Raw genomic sequence first — 15,933 nt, forward strand, 5'->3', positions numbered from 1 at the left:
TTGCTTTTCCTTCTCCTTGGTCCCCTTTAGTTCACATTCCACATTGGCCCTGGATAGCTGGAGCATCAGTAGTTGCAGTTGGCGCATGGATCCAGTGAAGTAGTTTGTCATGGGCTGCTGTCCTTCCTCAAGGACAGTTGGTGTGGTGTGTCCATCCTCTTGGCTTCATGGATAAAAGTTCTCTGTGGTTCCTGCCATGGTTTCTTTCTCCCTAGTAAACTTTAAAAAAAGAAAAAAAAGATTTATTTACTATTGAGCCAGGCGTGGTGGCACATGCCTTTAATCCCAGCACTCGGGAGGCAGAGGCAGGCGGATTTCTGAGTTCGAGGCCAGCCTGGTCTACAAAGTGAGTTCCAGGACAGCCAGGACTACACAGAGAAACCCTGAAACAAAAAACAAAAAACAAAAACAAACAAACAAAAAGATTCATTTACTATTACACCTAAGTGTACTGTAGCTGTCTTCTGACACACCTGAGGAGGGCATCAGATCTTATTATGGGTGGTTGTAAGCTACCATGTGGTTGCTGGGATTTGAACTCAGGACCTTCGGAAGAACAGTCAGAGCTCTTAACCACTGAGCCATCTTACCAGCCCTCTTCCTAGTAAACTTATTTGTTATGCTTGGTGTAAAGTTTGATTTTTTTTTTTTTTTAAATAGGAAAATAGAAAACATCAGCAAACAGGTAGAAACATATTGAGGCAATACTGTGTGTGTGCTGGGAAGGGACAGACTTTTTTTTTTTCAACGAGACAGGATCTCTCTCTACATAGCCCTGGCTGTCCTGAAACTCACTCTGTAGACCATGCTGGTCTCACACTCTCAGAAATCCATCTGCCCCTGCTTCCTCAGTTCTGGGGTCGTACACCACCATGCCCTGGCTGGAAGAGACATTTTAAGTGTGGTAGAAATAAATGGTGAGGCCTCAGAAGAATCAGACCTCCCCTCAAAAGCCAAGACTCTGTGCTCCTCAGTTATCTCTGTCCGCAAACTGGATTCTGACCAAGAGATTTGTTAAACACATACACCCACACATTGAGATTCCCTGAGTGGAAAAGAAGCAATTCTCCTCATGAGTATATTTATACCAAGGTCTGTCTTCTCAGCACTCGTTAAACAGATTCCCTCAACAAATGGTACGCAGAGGTAGGCAGAATCAGTGCCACCCTGCCCAGTTGTTTGTTTGTTTTTTTGGTTTGTTGTTGTTTTTTTGAGACAGGGTTTCTCTGTATAGCCCTGGCTGTTCTGGAACTCACTTTGTAGACCAGGCTGGCCTCGAACTCAGAAATCCGTCCTCCTCTGCCTCCCGAGTGCTAGGATCAAAGGCGTGTGCCACCACGCCCAGCTTGAAATCTACGTTCTTAATACAACATCTCCTTAAATACCTTTGCATTACTACAAAATGGAGCTGAAGGAAACTAAGATATCTTGCAGACACACCTGTTGTCTTAACTTTAGACAAGGTCTTGCTCTACCCTAGTCCAGCTTAGAATTCACTACAGACTCAGGCTGGCCTGGAACTTGTAACAGTCCTCTTGCCTTCCTGAGTGCTGGCATTACATACCATCCCACCTGGCTATTCTTTCTTCATTTTTCTTGACAAGTTTTGGGTTGCCGTGAGACGGTGGACTATCGGTATGTGCTCTGTGTCTGAGCAAGGTGTGACAAGAGGCTCAGGAGGCTGGTGAGGCCATAGGTTCTTCTGTTGTGGCCCCAAATTCAACACATCTTACTGTTGGGTTTTTTTTTCCCTATGTTAATTTTTTTTAACTTATTGGGGGGAGGGGGATGTTGTGTTTCTGTGTGGTGCATGTGGTGTGGGGACATCAGAAGATGAGAGGATGACTCACAGAGTCACCACCATGACTTGCTGAGCCTTCTTATCAGCACTAAACACCATCTTTCCTCCATAAGATCAGACAAGGTAGATTTAGTTCTGTAGATGCAGCACACCTAACGAACCTGGGTTACAAGCTCCTGCAGTAAATTCAGGGAGTGCAGAGCTGTGTAACAGTTAAGCTGGACTGAACCAGTCACAGCAGAGAGGTCTAGGAGGAGCTCACTGCAGACATCGCTGATGAGAAGGCCCTGCTAAGTAAAACATTTCCCTGAGAACCCAGCTTGAATCATAAAACAAACAATTAACAAAAGTCTTTTTATAGATTCTTAGGTTAAGGCAAAATAAAAGTATACTACTAGTCTTGATTTCCTTTCCACAAATATGATGTTGTATGACTCTGCAGTGCCACTTAGGACCCCTACAGGACTCTCAGGGGCCACGGAGCAGTGATTCTCAGATGGGGCTGGGGAGGCTGTTTGTCACAGGATAATCTTTGTTGTTGGTTTTCTTTGTTTTGGGTTGGGGTAGGAGTCTTGGCTTTCTGTTTTTCTTTTTTCTCTTCTTCTTTTTTTTTTTTTTCTTTTTTTAAGATGGAGTCTTGAGTGGGGCAAGTGGGATAGGGGGGTTCCAGAGGGGAAACCAGGAAAGGGGACAACATTTGAAATGTAAATATAGAAAATATCCAATAAAAGAAAAGAAAAAAAGATGAAGTTTCACTCACACTTGTAACCCACCCAGGCCAGCCTTGGATTTGCAGCAGTCTTCCTGCTTCAGTTTTTCAATGCTGCTATAGGCATGCATCGATATTGCTGGTGGACCACACTCAAACAACAATGACAAAGTAAGAACAACAACAACAACAAAAAAATCCAGAACCAACTGAGGTGGCTCACAGCCGTACTCCGCAATGGGGAGAATGAGGCAGGAGAATTGCAATAAGTTTTATGTTTGCCTGGGCTGCATAGTTCCAGGCTGGGCTGAATGAAATTCCAGACTGACAAAAAGCAAGGAGCCAGGCAATGGTGATGTAGCCTTTAATCCCATGACTCCAGAGGCAGAGGCAGGTGGACCTGTGAGTTTGAGGCCAGCCTGGTCTACAGAGTGAGTTCCAGGACAGCCAGGGCTACACAGAGAAACCCTGTCTTGAAAAACAAACAAACGGGGGGTTGGGGGGGCAGGAATCAACGACAAAACAACACCCCATCCTGTATTGCGTGTAACACAGCAGAAGGTCTTCGCCTTCCCGCAGCCAGCAGTGAGCTCCGTCATTCAGCCACTGTTGGCTTAATCACTCATTCAGTCACTTTCAAAATTCTGAACTTGTAGATAGCAGGTGCTCTGTCAGGTGTGGGGGTCAGAGAAGAAACTGAGACAGTCTAGGTTCTTGCCCTCCCAGAGAGCAGGTTCTCAAGAGAGTAGCCAGGCAGAAAGAGGACAAACAAGCCGACTGGATGACTGGATGACGAGAAGCGTGAGAAAGGAAGTTCAGGGACCGCTGCAGAGAATAGGGTGGGCTACCCTTTGGGTTGCTGCTCTAGGAGTTAAGAGGCCACTTGGCCTGCGCCTCACTTCCTTCTCCGGAGAAAAGCAACCTCAGTTGGTGCACACAATTGGCACAGCAAACCTGGAGGTGGAAGAATGGCTGTGTGTGTGTGTTAACTTAAGGAAGAAACTTCTAAAACTCTGACATGGTTGACTGACTCTTCAGAGATGAATTTTGAGGATGATCCCAGAGGGCAACTTGCATATCTTAGCCATGTTCTAAATGTGGAGCCCATAGCTCAACGTTGACACCCAATACCTAAATGCAATGTGTGGTGAATGTCGCCGCTTCTCTGATTTAAGCTAAGCTTGCATGGCTCGTTAATTTCACAGGAGAACTATCATTTTGGTGATTGCTGTTACTTTTTTGTGTGTGCATTCATTCATTCATTCATTCAGCGTACCTTTCAGGCCTGGGAATGTTACCATGAACACAACAACCAGCAGTCTCTGCTGAAGCCCAGAGCGCCCCTCTCTTTCCCCTGATTTAGTACTAAGGCACTGGTAATACCATTGCTGCCTGTCACCAATTCTGGAAGACAATGTTTATGTGCTGGACATAGATCTGCTTGGTGTTCTGCTGTTCTTAATTTAAACATTATTGTTGCCAGTGTCGTTTTCTTCTGGAGGATGTGGGTAATTTAACTTTTATTAAGGTAATTTTAGTATGTTAGGCCCTCAGCTCGTCTGGCCACTTGACTGCTCCCCTTTGTTTAGGAGCGTGACTCCTGACTGATGCGTGCTTGTGACAGAGCAGGAGTGGAGAGCCGACTTCGCCTTCGGGAGATAAATCATTTCCACATTCTTGCTTAAGTGGCCATTTTCGTGCAGAGTAGCACATTTTCTGCTGAAAGCCAACCGGACTGTCTCCTTGACCCAAGGTCTCCACAATTTTTAAGCAACATGGCTATGAAGGCTTGGAGAGAACTTGATCGATAGATACGTATTTTTATCTTGTAGAAGTACGTTTTTTTTTTTTTCTTCAAATAATCATTGACAAATATTCATTTGGAGCAGTGCAATTCCTATATATTCATAATGAAAGTAGTAAAGTCTGCTTTTATATTTCAGTATTTACTAACATGGGAGTGATCAGGAGTTGGGTAGAAGCTCGCCCATCCATGGCTGTGGTGGCCTACATACCCAGTTCTTTGTTAAAAATATTATTTATTATTATTGTTTGTGTGAGCACCTGTGTGCATGCTATGACATGCATGTGGAAGTTAGGGGACAATTTTGTGGGGCTCATTCTCTTTCCCTGAAATCAAATTCTGGGTGTCCACTCAAGTGGCAGGCATGACAGCTGCTGATCCATCTCCTTGGTCCACATCTCAGCTTTGATCAACATTTTGGTCCCATTTTTGGACAGTAGAGCAAAGCTGTAGTAGAGGCTAATTCCTCCCTCTGTTTATGCGTATTCAACATAAACACACAAAGAACCAGTTTTGTGTGGAGCAGAACTGAAAGCTAAGTTCAAGTCCAGCAGTTTCTACTTCTTCATCTTCCTGTGGAGAATGGAGCCCAGGGCCCAGAGTATGCAAGATGGTGTGTGTGTGTGTGTGTGTGTGTGTGTGTGTGTGTGTGTGTGTGGTGTGGTGTGTGTGTAACCCCCCCCCCTTTTTTTTCTTTTTTCTTTTTCTTTTGGAGAAGCAAACATCCAAACAACGATCTCGTGGTTGTGCTTTCCTGCATTTATTTAGTAGAGGGTCCAAAGTCTAGACTAAGAAACTTTTGTGTCATTCAGAGAAACAGGAGCTGGTGAAGGGAGTGCAGTGAGCCCTATGCTTTTATGCTTTTGTTTTGTTGTTGTTTGTTTGTTTTGTTTTTTTAAAAAATTAAGTCATTTTTTGGAAATAATACAACATAGGGTCCAGAATCCTAAGGCTGATTTCCTCAGAGGCGGGACTGGGTTCCTACCTGCCCACTGTACCCTGGGCTCCTACCTGCCCACTGTACCCTGGGTAGTCCTAAAGGTAAAAGAAAAGCTGGCATGCTTCTTTTCCTGTCTGTCAACAACTGGGCAAGGTCCAGATACCCACTTCTTATTTGTTAGATACTTTAAAAAGAGGGGATATGAACCACTGTATATAAGCCTCCCTTTCCCTCCCTGTCTCTCTCTCTCTCCCTCTCTCCTCTCTCTCTACCTTTCTCTTTCTTCCTCTCTCTCCCTCTCTCTGGCTTGTTTTGAGACAGTCCTTACATGCAATCCAAGTGTCTGAGCCTCCTAGCACAGCCTTCCAAGTGCTGGAATTACTGTGTGCCCAGCCTATCTCCTTCTTCTAAAAATATTAGAATCATAGATTGACTTTTTTTTTTTTTTTTTTTTTTTGAGACAGGGTTTCTCTGTGTAGCCCTGGCTGTCCTGGAACTCACTCTGTAGACCAGGCTGGCCTCGAACTCAGAAATCTGCCTGCCTCTGCCTCCCAAGTGCTGGGATTAAAGGTGTACACCTCCACTGCCCCGCATAGGTTGACATTTTAAAAAGCTGTAGAAGAGTAGGAAGCCCTTATACTCTTGTTCCACACAGGTAAATTGTAACACGATTGCATTGTAAAATGCACGTGACTATATAATTCTAACATTGTCCTTGGTGATTTTTCTATATAGTGACAGCTTCCTGATTAATTTGTAATGGCTGTGTGATGTTTCATTAGGAAGATAGACCATAATTTCCATTTTCCCTATTACTGAGTGCTTAGATTGATGCGGATTTTATATCAAACATCTTCTCATTTGCATCGCACTTGGGGTTTCAGTAAGAGCACTGTGTCGGATGGAGGAGTCATCTCTGTGACTCCTGATACATGTTATAAATCGTCTCGCAAACCGTTTGGCCCCATTTTCTTTGGTAGAACTTTAAAAGTGAATCATCAGTTGTGACTCAATGCTGACATCTTAGTTGTTATTCCTATATTAGGAAGAGAGAAGTTCTGTGCAGAGCTGATATGCTGTTTGCTTTTGTTATGTAGAGTCAGCTTGGTGAGAACAGTGTCCTGGCCCCGAGACGCTCCAGACGACAGAGCCATCGTTTCTGCAAAGTTTGGACCAACCCCAAGTTTGTAATCAGTTCCCAGAGTTGTTCATATTTCTTTTGGCAAAGATATGTATTAACCATGGTCAGATGCAGCTGTGTGGTTAAAGTCCCAGGAGGAGCTGATCAAGGTGCCTATTTTAGCATTAGGCTGGCAGTCTGTGGCCAGGTGTCTGTGTATTTTGAGAGAAGTAATTTTGAAATGTAATTAGCAATTAATAAATGAACGGTGTCATGAGAGACATATGTAGGTCTTCTGTGGAGATTCATTCTGTTTCTGCCTCTCTCTCACACACACACACAAACACCCACATACACACACACTCCTCATTGAGGGATTATCTTATCACTGGTTTTGGGTGAGGATCTGTGACTGCAGGGGACTCAGAAGGCCTTCATCTTTGCCTCGCATGTCACAGTGTCTGCATTGTGCAGCAAATTGCTTTACCTGTCACCTGTAGTTGACAAGCAAGGAAGCAGGAGTCCTTACCATCCTGCAATTCCTTTCTGTCTGGTGACTACAGTTGCACATTTGTTTGTTTGTTTGTTTTTGTAGCCAAAGATGTAATTTTTCTACTGGTTGGCTCTTCTTTGAGATAACAGCGGAAAACAGCAGGATTTGAAAACAAACCAATGTATATGTTTTGGCATTTCCAACAGGAATCTTCGTGGTATACATAGTTAGGGCTAATGACACAAAATAGTTTACTCCCTGATGCTTGAATTGACGGTTGCTCACCAGTGTGTACAATGGAGCAAGGGGGAAAGTAGCCTGTACTTTCGTGGGGGCAAGTCAGGAGGAAGTTAATTCACTCTGTTGACCTGGCTTTGAGCTTACTGACCAGTAGTTTATTTGCTGACTGTAAAAATTCTAGAATAAAACTATGCCGGGGCCTAGAAAACACAGAAGTGGATGCTCACAGTCAGCTATTGGATTCACAGGGCTCCCAATGGAGGAGCTAGAGAAAGTACCCAAGGAGCTAAAGGGAACTGCAGCCCTATAGGTGGAACAACAATATGAACTAACCAGTACCCCGGAGCTCTTGTCTCTAGCTGCATATGTATCAAAAGATGGCCTAGACGGCCATCACTGGAAAGAGAGGCCCATTGGACTTGCAAACTTTATATGCCCCAGTACAGGGGAACGCCAGGGCCAAAAAGGGGGATTGTGTGGTAGGGGAATCGGGGTGGGTGGGTATGGGGGACTTTTGGGATAACACTGGAAATGTAAATGAGGAAAATACCTAATAAAATTTTTTTTAAATTCTAGAATAAATAATAGCCCTCTCAGAGCAATAATTTCCAAACATTAAGCTGACAGTATTTTTTTTTTGTTTGTTTTTTTCGAGACAGGTTTTCTCTGTATAGCCCTGGCTGTCCTGGAACTCACTTTGTAAACCAGGCTGGCCTCGTACTCAGAAATCCGCCTGCCCCTGCCTCCCGAGTGCTGGGATTAAAGGCATGTGCCACCACGCCCGGCCTAAGCTGACAGTATTTAGTATGGCATTTTGAAAGTCTAATGGCCATGTATAAGAGGAGCTGGGGACCCTTAGATGAGGAAGAAAAGATAAACTGTAAGCGGTGTAGTCAATATCTCTGTAGTTGCCCTCGGCAAACGTTCCTATTGGCCGTGAAGACCAATGAGAGGCAGGTGAAAGTCTTCCCAGTTGAGCCTGAGTAGTTGATCTCATCTGCACTGGTGAGAAGGGCTGTTGTGCTGACTGGAAATAGAGCTGAGGCAGGGTTGCGCTAGTGTAAGAGAAGATGCTGTTCTAAGGGAACCCCCTCTCCCCCTCTCCCCAAGAAGCAGCTACGGAAACAAGCTCCCTCCCAGGCCCAAGTGGAGAGCGTGGGAAATCCCCACACCACGAAGCCACCCTGCGTTCATTAATTTTAGCATCCTTATTGTTATTGAGTGCCCGTTCTGTGCTGGAGGCTATTTGGGTGGGTTAGTATTTGGTGAACTCTATGCTTGCCCCGGAGACAGCCATTCCCAAAGATCCAGTAAGTACATCAGAAGGAGCTAAGCACCGTAAAGAATGAGTGGGTGGGAGGCTGCTTTCTGACACATTTCAGTTGGGGTAGGGTTGGGTCAGCCAGGAGGAAGTGAAGGAGTACTGCTCAGACCAGATCAGTATTGGGCAAAGAGCGTTCCAAGGACAGAGAACCACATGGGCAAAGGCCCAAGGTAACAGCCCAAATAACTACTCCAGTAAGCAGGGCAGTGTTGTGGCTAAAGGAGAGCAAACATGGAGGACCGTGGGGTAGGGACTGAAGTCAGAGATGGGTGGGGTCTTCAGGTCACATCCTTGGAGAGAAGGATGAAAAATGTCTTTGCCACTCATTCATTAATTCACCCAGCACTGTTCAGAATGGACAAAGGGCCACATGAATGCTAGGCGCTCTACCACATCTCCAGCCCTGATCTTTGAGAGGATGGGAAGCTGTAGAGGAAAGCATGCCATAGAGAGTACCGTGGCTTTGCCAGAGCAGTGTAGGGCAGATGTGTGTAGATCGAATGGGCTGTGCTTTGTTGGATGCTAAACCCCGGAACCGGGTGGTTAAATGTCAGTCAACTGAAAAGCAAAGGATTAGGGCTGGGTATGTGGCTCAGTAGGGAGTGTACTTTTAGAGCATACGAAAACCCTGGGTTTGATCCACACTGCCTAGGACCGAGTGTGATGGCACGTGCCTCTCATCCTAGTACTGCGGAGGGTGAGACGCTCAAGGTCACAGGGGCTGAGCTGGAGGCGTAGTGAGACCTTCTTTCCAAAAGAAAAGCAAAAGAAGTTTAAGGTCATCTTTGGCTACATAAGAGAATTTGAGGCTTGCCTGGGCTTCACAAGACTGTCTAAACAAAAAGGGAAAAAAGATCCCCTTCCTTGGTCACATCAGCACACCTCCAGCACTCAGCCGCTGGATCGGAAGAAAAACACACGCCGGTTTCCACCCTGATGGAAAGTTCGTATCAGACAATGTCGGTAGGGTCTGGTGGACCTAGAGGGAGGCTTTTCCTCTGAGTAAGAGGAAAGTCGTGTTAGTGTCTTGAACAGAGGAGAAGCCTGCTCTGAGATGTGACACCCAGAAGGTCACTAACAAGGCTAGCCTGGAGGAAGCACTGGCCAGAGCAGAGATCAAGGTCTAGAGGTGACCTCTGCCTCTACTGACCTCTCTTACGCTTAAGGGGAAGTAGCTGCGCTCAGGGAATATTTTGAAGGCAGAACCAGGAAAATTTCTCCTGGAATTGAGGTGCTGCGTGAGAGAAGCGATGTGTCGTGTGGGTGCTGTCAAGGAGAGGAGGCCGAGCCCAGACAGAGAGCTGATCTCCGGGGAGAGGCTGCTTGCTTTGAGTCAGGAGGGAAGGTAGCTAGAGGAGGTCTAAAGCCCTGAGCACCAGGAAAGACGGGTGTGTTAGACATTCGACAGTGGGGGAGAAACTTTGAAACACCCACTGCAGAGAGCTAAAGAGAAACACAATGCCGTACCCTTATTGGTGTCAGGGCCCACCAGAGTAGGTGACCATGATCTTTTCCTCCGTGTCAGTCATCACTGATTGATGGGGAGGGAGGGAGGGAAGAAGTGGTGGCTGAACTGCTCCAGGGGCGGAGTTACTGTATAGATGGAGTTGTAAAACAAACAAACAAACAAACGGGGAGGGGCACGGGGGGGGGGGCAGGGAGTGTCGGGGGAAGCTGCTTAAGGAATTGGCAGAGGTGTCACAGTAACAGACCACCATGGAGTCTAAAGGTAGCAAAGTGAGAGGAAGCAGGAATCCAACTGGGAAAAAGAGCAATCTACAGACTGGTGGCTCCAACACGTCCAGAGCATTCCAAGTCGTTGTCCGTTGCACTCGTTGGAAGGAGAGACGCCTCAAGCAGACAGAGCACTGCTGGTGACCGGGGAGCTCTTAGATTCTGAGTTCATCTTCAGTGTATGCTGGCTCACTCAGTGTGCCGGTAATGTTGTGCCAACCTGACACACGGTAGACACCTCCCATCCATGAGGAGGGAACCCCATAGAGAGAATGCCTTCATAAGACTGGCCTGTAGGCAAGCCTGTGAAGTATTTTCTTAACTCATGATTGGTGTAGAGGACTCACCCATTGTGAGTTGTTCCACCCCTGGGCTGGTGGTCCTTGGTTCTATTACAATGCAGTTTAGCACGCCACAGGGACTAAGCCAGTAAGCAGCACCCCTCCATGGCCTCTGCATCAGCTCCTGCCTTCGTAGGTTTCTGCTCTGTTTGAGTTCCTGTCCTCACTTCCTTCAGTGAAGGACTACAATGTGGAAGTTTAAGCCAAATAAGCCCTTCTCTCCCCAGATTTCTTTTGGTCATAGTGTTTCATCACAGCAATAGAAACCAAGCCTCAGAATTCCCTGTGATATATTCTCACCACAGAGCCTGTTAGCAAGTCTAGTGACCAAGAGCCCAAGAAGGTACGACTGGAAGTCCTGAGGGCTACCTAAATTTCCAGGCCTGCCACAGTGCAAGTCTGTACCTGAAAACTTGAGAAAACAAACCTTCTAGTGCCTGGTCCGTCTCTGTGGCCTCATCGTCGTCACACGCTGTTCTCTCAAATGCTGACCTTCCTTCCACACGAACTGGAGGAATTTTCTATGAAAAAAAAAATGTGCAGCCAGGCAGACTTTTAACTGCAGATGGCTCATGGAATATCAGTGTCTCTGAAAGGCACCCTGTGGGGCACGTCCTGGAAATCTGATCGCACAGTCGTCTGAATGAATGGGTGAGACGGGACTGACATCCCAGCACCGCCTTGCCTGGATGACTGGCCCCTTACCCAATCTTCCCAGGTCTCTCCACTCTGCCACACACTGGTGGTCTCTCGATTCCTGAGCTGCTTAAGTGAGAGCCTAGTCAGCAGAAATGATGGAGGTTGCTCCTCTCAACAGCAGATGCTGGGGACCTGTGAATCCCTCAGAGCGTCTCTCAGCACTCTCAGGGTATTTATCCAAGAGAGATTCCAGGAGTGAGACCTGCGCCCACCTCCCATCACTCTCCCCTCTTTGGGGCACAGAGAGAGACGAAAGAACAACCTCAAGTAAATTTTTAACAAGATGGTCGGTCTTGCTTGAGCTTGGTGCGGCTTGACAGATGAAGTGAGTGGCTGGCTGTGTTTGAAGGAAAACAGCCACACTGCTTGCGGGTTTCTCCCCGACTGTTCTAGGGTCATTAGAGTGATCCAGCTGCCCTACCTGATGTTTGAACTGGTTGAGCCTCTTAAGGGATGGAAAACAAAAACTGGTGTTGAAATGCAAACAGACAGCTCTGGGTTTCAGTCAGCCAGGCTGCAGAGTGAAGCCAGGGCTGACATCACTGTTTCCACCAGCCATACAGAGCCTACAGAAATCTCACAAGATGGATTTCTTTGCTTGGATTCCAGGGCTAAGGTAGGAAAGAAAAACAAAAGCAAAATAAAAACAAAGAAATCTCATCCTTGGAGCTTACTCAGTGCCTGCTGAATAGCGAATTGTTCCTTGTGTCCATCCCCTCCCCCCATCTTTTCTGCCTGAATAGATAATCCTTACAAAACGGCTATTCATTCTACTAGCGAAAATTTCCAAGAATTACGTGATACCGACCTTGGCACGAGTCATGGATGGGATGGAGATGGGCTTCTGTGTGTTGTGGCTGTGTGTGTTGTAGCTCTGTCGATTTACACATATCAGTAGTATAAGAAAAGAAGATTTATAAGATTTGAATGAATGAGGGCATTGAAGGTTAAAACCTGTAAATAAATGTATAAAATGAAACACTTTTATAGCTTGCCTCTGGGCCAAACTCAGTTTTCTTCCTCTTCCTTCTCCTCTTCTCCTCCTCCTCATCCTTCTTCTTTCTTCCTCTTCTTGTTTCTCCTCCCCTTCTCCTCCTCCTCTTCCTCTTCCTCTTTCTCCTCCCCTTCCTTCTCCTCCTCCTTCTTATTTCTTCCTCCTCCTCTTCCTCCTCTCCTCCCTTCTCCTCCTCTTCCTTTTCTTCCTCCTTCTCTTCCTCCTTCCCTTCCTTCTCTTCCTTCTTCTTTCTTCCTCTTCTTCTTCCTCTTCTTCCTCCTCTCCTCCCTTCTCTTCCTCTTCCTCTTCTTCCTCCTCCTCTTCCTCCTCCCCTTCCTTCTCCTCCTCCTCCTTCTTTCTTCCTCTTCTTCCTCCTCTTCCTCCTCTCCTTCCTTCTCCTCCTCTTCCTCTTCTTCCTCCTCCTCCTCCCCCTCCTCCTCCTCTTCCCCCACTAGCACTACCTTCTTTAAAAAGGCTTTTCGGAGCTATCGCTCAGCTAGTAAGAGTGCTTGTTTAGTGAGCCCGAAGCCCTGGGTTTGGTCCATAGTGCCTCACATTCTGGGGTGATGGCCCTTGTGTTCCCAGTCCTCAGAAGCAGAGGCAGGGGCATCAGAAGTTTGAGGTCATCCTTGGCAATATAACCAGTTTGAGGTCAGTTTGGGATATATGAGATGCTGTCTAAAATTAATAGACAGATAAGAAAGTACCTATTAGAAATAGAGATGGAGCTGAGTTGGTGAGCATGAAGTCCTAGGTTCAACCCCCAGTACTGCATATAACAAACAGGCACCCAGGCACCGCGACACACGCCTGGAATCACAGGCCCCTGGAAGTGGGAGCAGAATGGTAGATCAGAAGTTCAGGTCAGCCTTGGCTGCACAGTGAGCTCCAGGATAGCCAGAGCTATGTAGAAAGACTCAGAAGAAAAAAAAAAAGTAATTAAAAAAAATCTAAAGGGCCCAATAATAACCAATGATGGCTTTTGTTATATTTCCATGGGACCACATTAGTTGGTGTGTAAACTATTTTTCTTTTTTCCTCCCAAGAGAGAGAGTTTTTCTGCGTAGCCAGATGCCCTGGAACTTGATCTGTAGAGTAGGCTGGCCTCAAACTCAAAGAGATCCACCTTAGGAGTACACCACCGCCACACTGCTTGCTTTGAGGTTAGACCTAGATATGTAGCCCAGGCTAGCCGTTAACTCCCAGTGATCCTCCAGCCTTTCTGGTGTGTGTCACCATGGCTACCCAGCTAGCAACAAGTTTGGTTTTATAGGGGAATAAAATAAGGCCTGAAGGCGACCTCGGAGAGAAGAATACTGTACCGGGTTTTTAGCAGGTCTACTTAGTTTTGCTTTCAACCATCCTCATGGCCCTGTATAAGTTGCTTAGCTCTTTTTCACATTTATTATTTTCTTTTTATTTGTTAATTTATTTTGAAGCAAGGTCTCATGTAGTGTGGGCCGGCCTGAAACTCTCTATACAGCTAAAGGTAGATTTGAACTCTTGATCCTCCTGTGTCTTCTTCCTAAACACTGAGATTACAGGTATGGGCCACCTAACCTCCATCTCTTGTTTTAGTTATAATAATAATAATAATTAGAAATGTTGGATAATGAGGGGCTGGTGAGATGGCTCAGTGGGTAAGAGCACCCGACTGCTCTTCCAAAGGTTGGAAGTTCAAATCCCAGCAACCACATGGTGGCTCACAACCATCCAACCAATAAGATCTGACTCCCTCTTCTGGAGTGTCTGAGGACAGCTACAGTGTACTTACATATAATAAATAAATAAATAAATCTTTAAAAAAAAAAAAAAAAAAAAAAAAAGAAATGTTGGATAATGAAAAAAATGAATGTGGGCTGTTGTTGTTGCTTGTTCTGTTGTTGTTGAGACTGTGCCTCTGTATGTAACTGACTGACCTAGAACTCAGTATATAGACCAAGCTGACCTTGAATTCACAGAGATGTTTGTCACATCCCAGCTATAAGTGTGTTTTAAAGGCTGCATTAGAGACATGCTCAGAAACCACAGCAGGTTTTTCAATGGGAGTTACTCAGTTCTATCAGTGACCTAACTGTTTTAACCTGCTTATTTATTTATTGTTTTGTAAGCCTCCATTTAATTTTAGGTGCTTATCAGCTCTTCAATTTGTTAATGGCAAGACATGCCATTCATGCCAGTGCCTACACAGTAACTTTATTCTGGTGGAATAATCTCTCAAATCCTTATATACACAGTCCTAACTGTTGGCTCTATAAGGTCAGTAGAGGCAGCAGAGCAGCCTGCGGCTGTCAGGGGCTCAGGGGACCAAGATAACATTAACTTGAACAAACACACCAAAAGCAAATGCTTTAAACTCTCCTCTTTGATTTGAATTTCACAAGTCTGAGCTGAGGGCCAAAAAAAAAAAAAAAAAGTCATCATCCAAGTTACATTATTTATAGAAACTGTTAGGTTGCACCTACACAATTCAGCTATGCATTTGCAAAAGGGACAGACGGAGAATGAGACTTTTAAAAGTCAGATTTAACTCTCTACTGCCAACTTGCAGGCTGTTTATTTCTGACTGGTGTTTTGAAGGGAAAAGCTTTGCAAACTGACATGGGCTCCCCGGGGGGCCTCCAAAAATCACAGTCCTTTACAAGAGAGGGGCTGGTGGGATTAGCCAGAGGCAGAAGGCCTGAGGAGCTGGAGTCCCAGGGCCCAAGGTTCAGAGCTCCAATGTTGACTCTGCCTGAGTCATCCTGACCCAGGCACCTGGGCTCTCATGTTTCTGTCTAGAGAAGCGCTGAGACTGTTGACTTTTCGGGGGGTTGCAGAACACATCATAAAAGGATAGGAAAGTGCTGTACAAATACGTAAATCCTGGGAACTATTAGAGAGGCACATTGTACTACTAATAAACTACATTCTTGTGATAATGGGAAGTTGATCAGCCTTATGTAGAAATGAGAGTGTTGGTCTCAGGGTGGAGGAAAGTTGACTTTGAACAGTGTACATTTGGGTTTGGACTACTGGTTTGTGCTAGATACTGAAAGCCTTAGTAGAGTGTGGTTAATTGATTATTTGATATCAGACCTCCGGGTGCTCTGGCAATCTGGGTTAAGATTTGCACCAGGCGTGTGGCCCATATGTAGTGACCACCTGACTTTTCAAGAGGAAGACTAATGCCTGCTGGGCCTCTACACTGGGCTTGGGTTTCTCTATGCGTTATAAACAAGAGACACAGTGAGCTCTCAAGGACTGTAAGGGATGGCGGTGTAACCCTAGGATTTGGGGCACAGAAGGAGGAGGAGCTTGAGTGGAAGGCTAGTTTGGGTTCCATGGTAAAACCCTGTCTTAAGTGAAATTGGGACTGGTGACATAGCTCAGTGGTTGAGAGCACTGGCTGCTCTTCCGAAAGAGCCGAGTTCAATTCTCAGCACCTGCACGACCATATGTAACTCCAGTTCCAGGGGATCCAATAGCCTCTTCTGGCTGCCTTGGACACCAGGCATGCATGTAATGCATGCAAACACATGCAGGCAAAATGCCCGTATACATAAAAATGAAAAACAAATACAAAAACAAATGTGTGCATAGATGAATAAGTAAAGTCTCTAAAGAAAGTAATGGCCGGGCAGTGGTGGCGCACGCACGCCTTTAATCCCAGCACTTCTGAGTTCGAGGCCAGCCTGGTCTACAGAGTGAGTTCCAGGACAGCCAGGGCTACACAGAGAAACCCTGCCTCAAAA

General features: G+C 45.8%; 1 long non-coding RNA gene and 1 other non-coding gene across 4 annotated transcripts in view; one reads left to right on the plus strand and one right to left on the minus strand.

Annotated features, from left to right (window-relative positions):
* Gm34056 lies at positions 1 to 12,278 on the minus strand. Of its 2 annotated transcripts, none has more exons than XR_387442.3 (3): positions 12,014 to 12,278; positions 10,934 to 11,027; positions 1 to 219 (listed from the first exon to the last, which is right to left on the minus strand). It is a non-coding gene; the product is annotated as a predicted gene, 34056 (long non-coding RNA). The 2 variants fall into 2 exon arrangements; XR_387444.3 differs by lacking the exon at positions 12,014 to 12,278 and adding an exon at positions 11,627 to 11,802.
* The window catches only part of Gm41958, a 20,547-nt gene continuing 16,349 nt past the window's right edge, over positions 11,736 to 15,933 (plus strand). For both annotated transcript variants that reach the window (XR_003948010.1, XR_878576.3), the window contains exon 1: positions 11,736 to 11,821. This is a non-coding gene — a transcript (predicted gene, 41958). The remainder of the gene's footprint in view (positions 11,822 to 15,933) is intronic.

The sequence above is a fragment of the Mus musculus genome, chromosome 1 (assembly GCF_000001635.26).
Source record: "Mus musculus strain C57BL/6J chromosome 1, GRCm38.p6 C57BL/6J".
Taxonomy (NCBI): domain Eukaryota; kingdom Metazoa; phylum Chordata; class Mammalia; order Rodentia; family Muridae; genus Mus; species Mus musculus.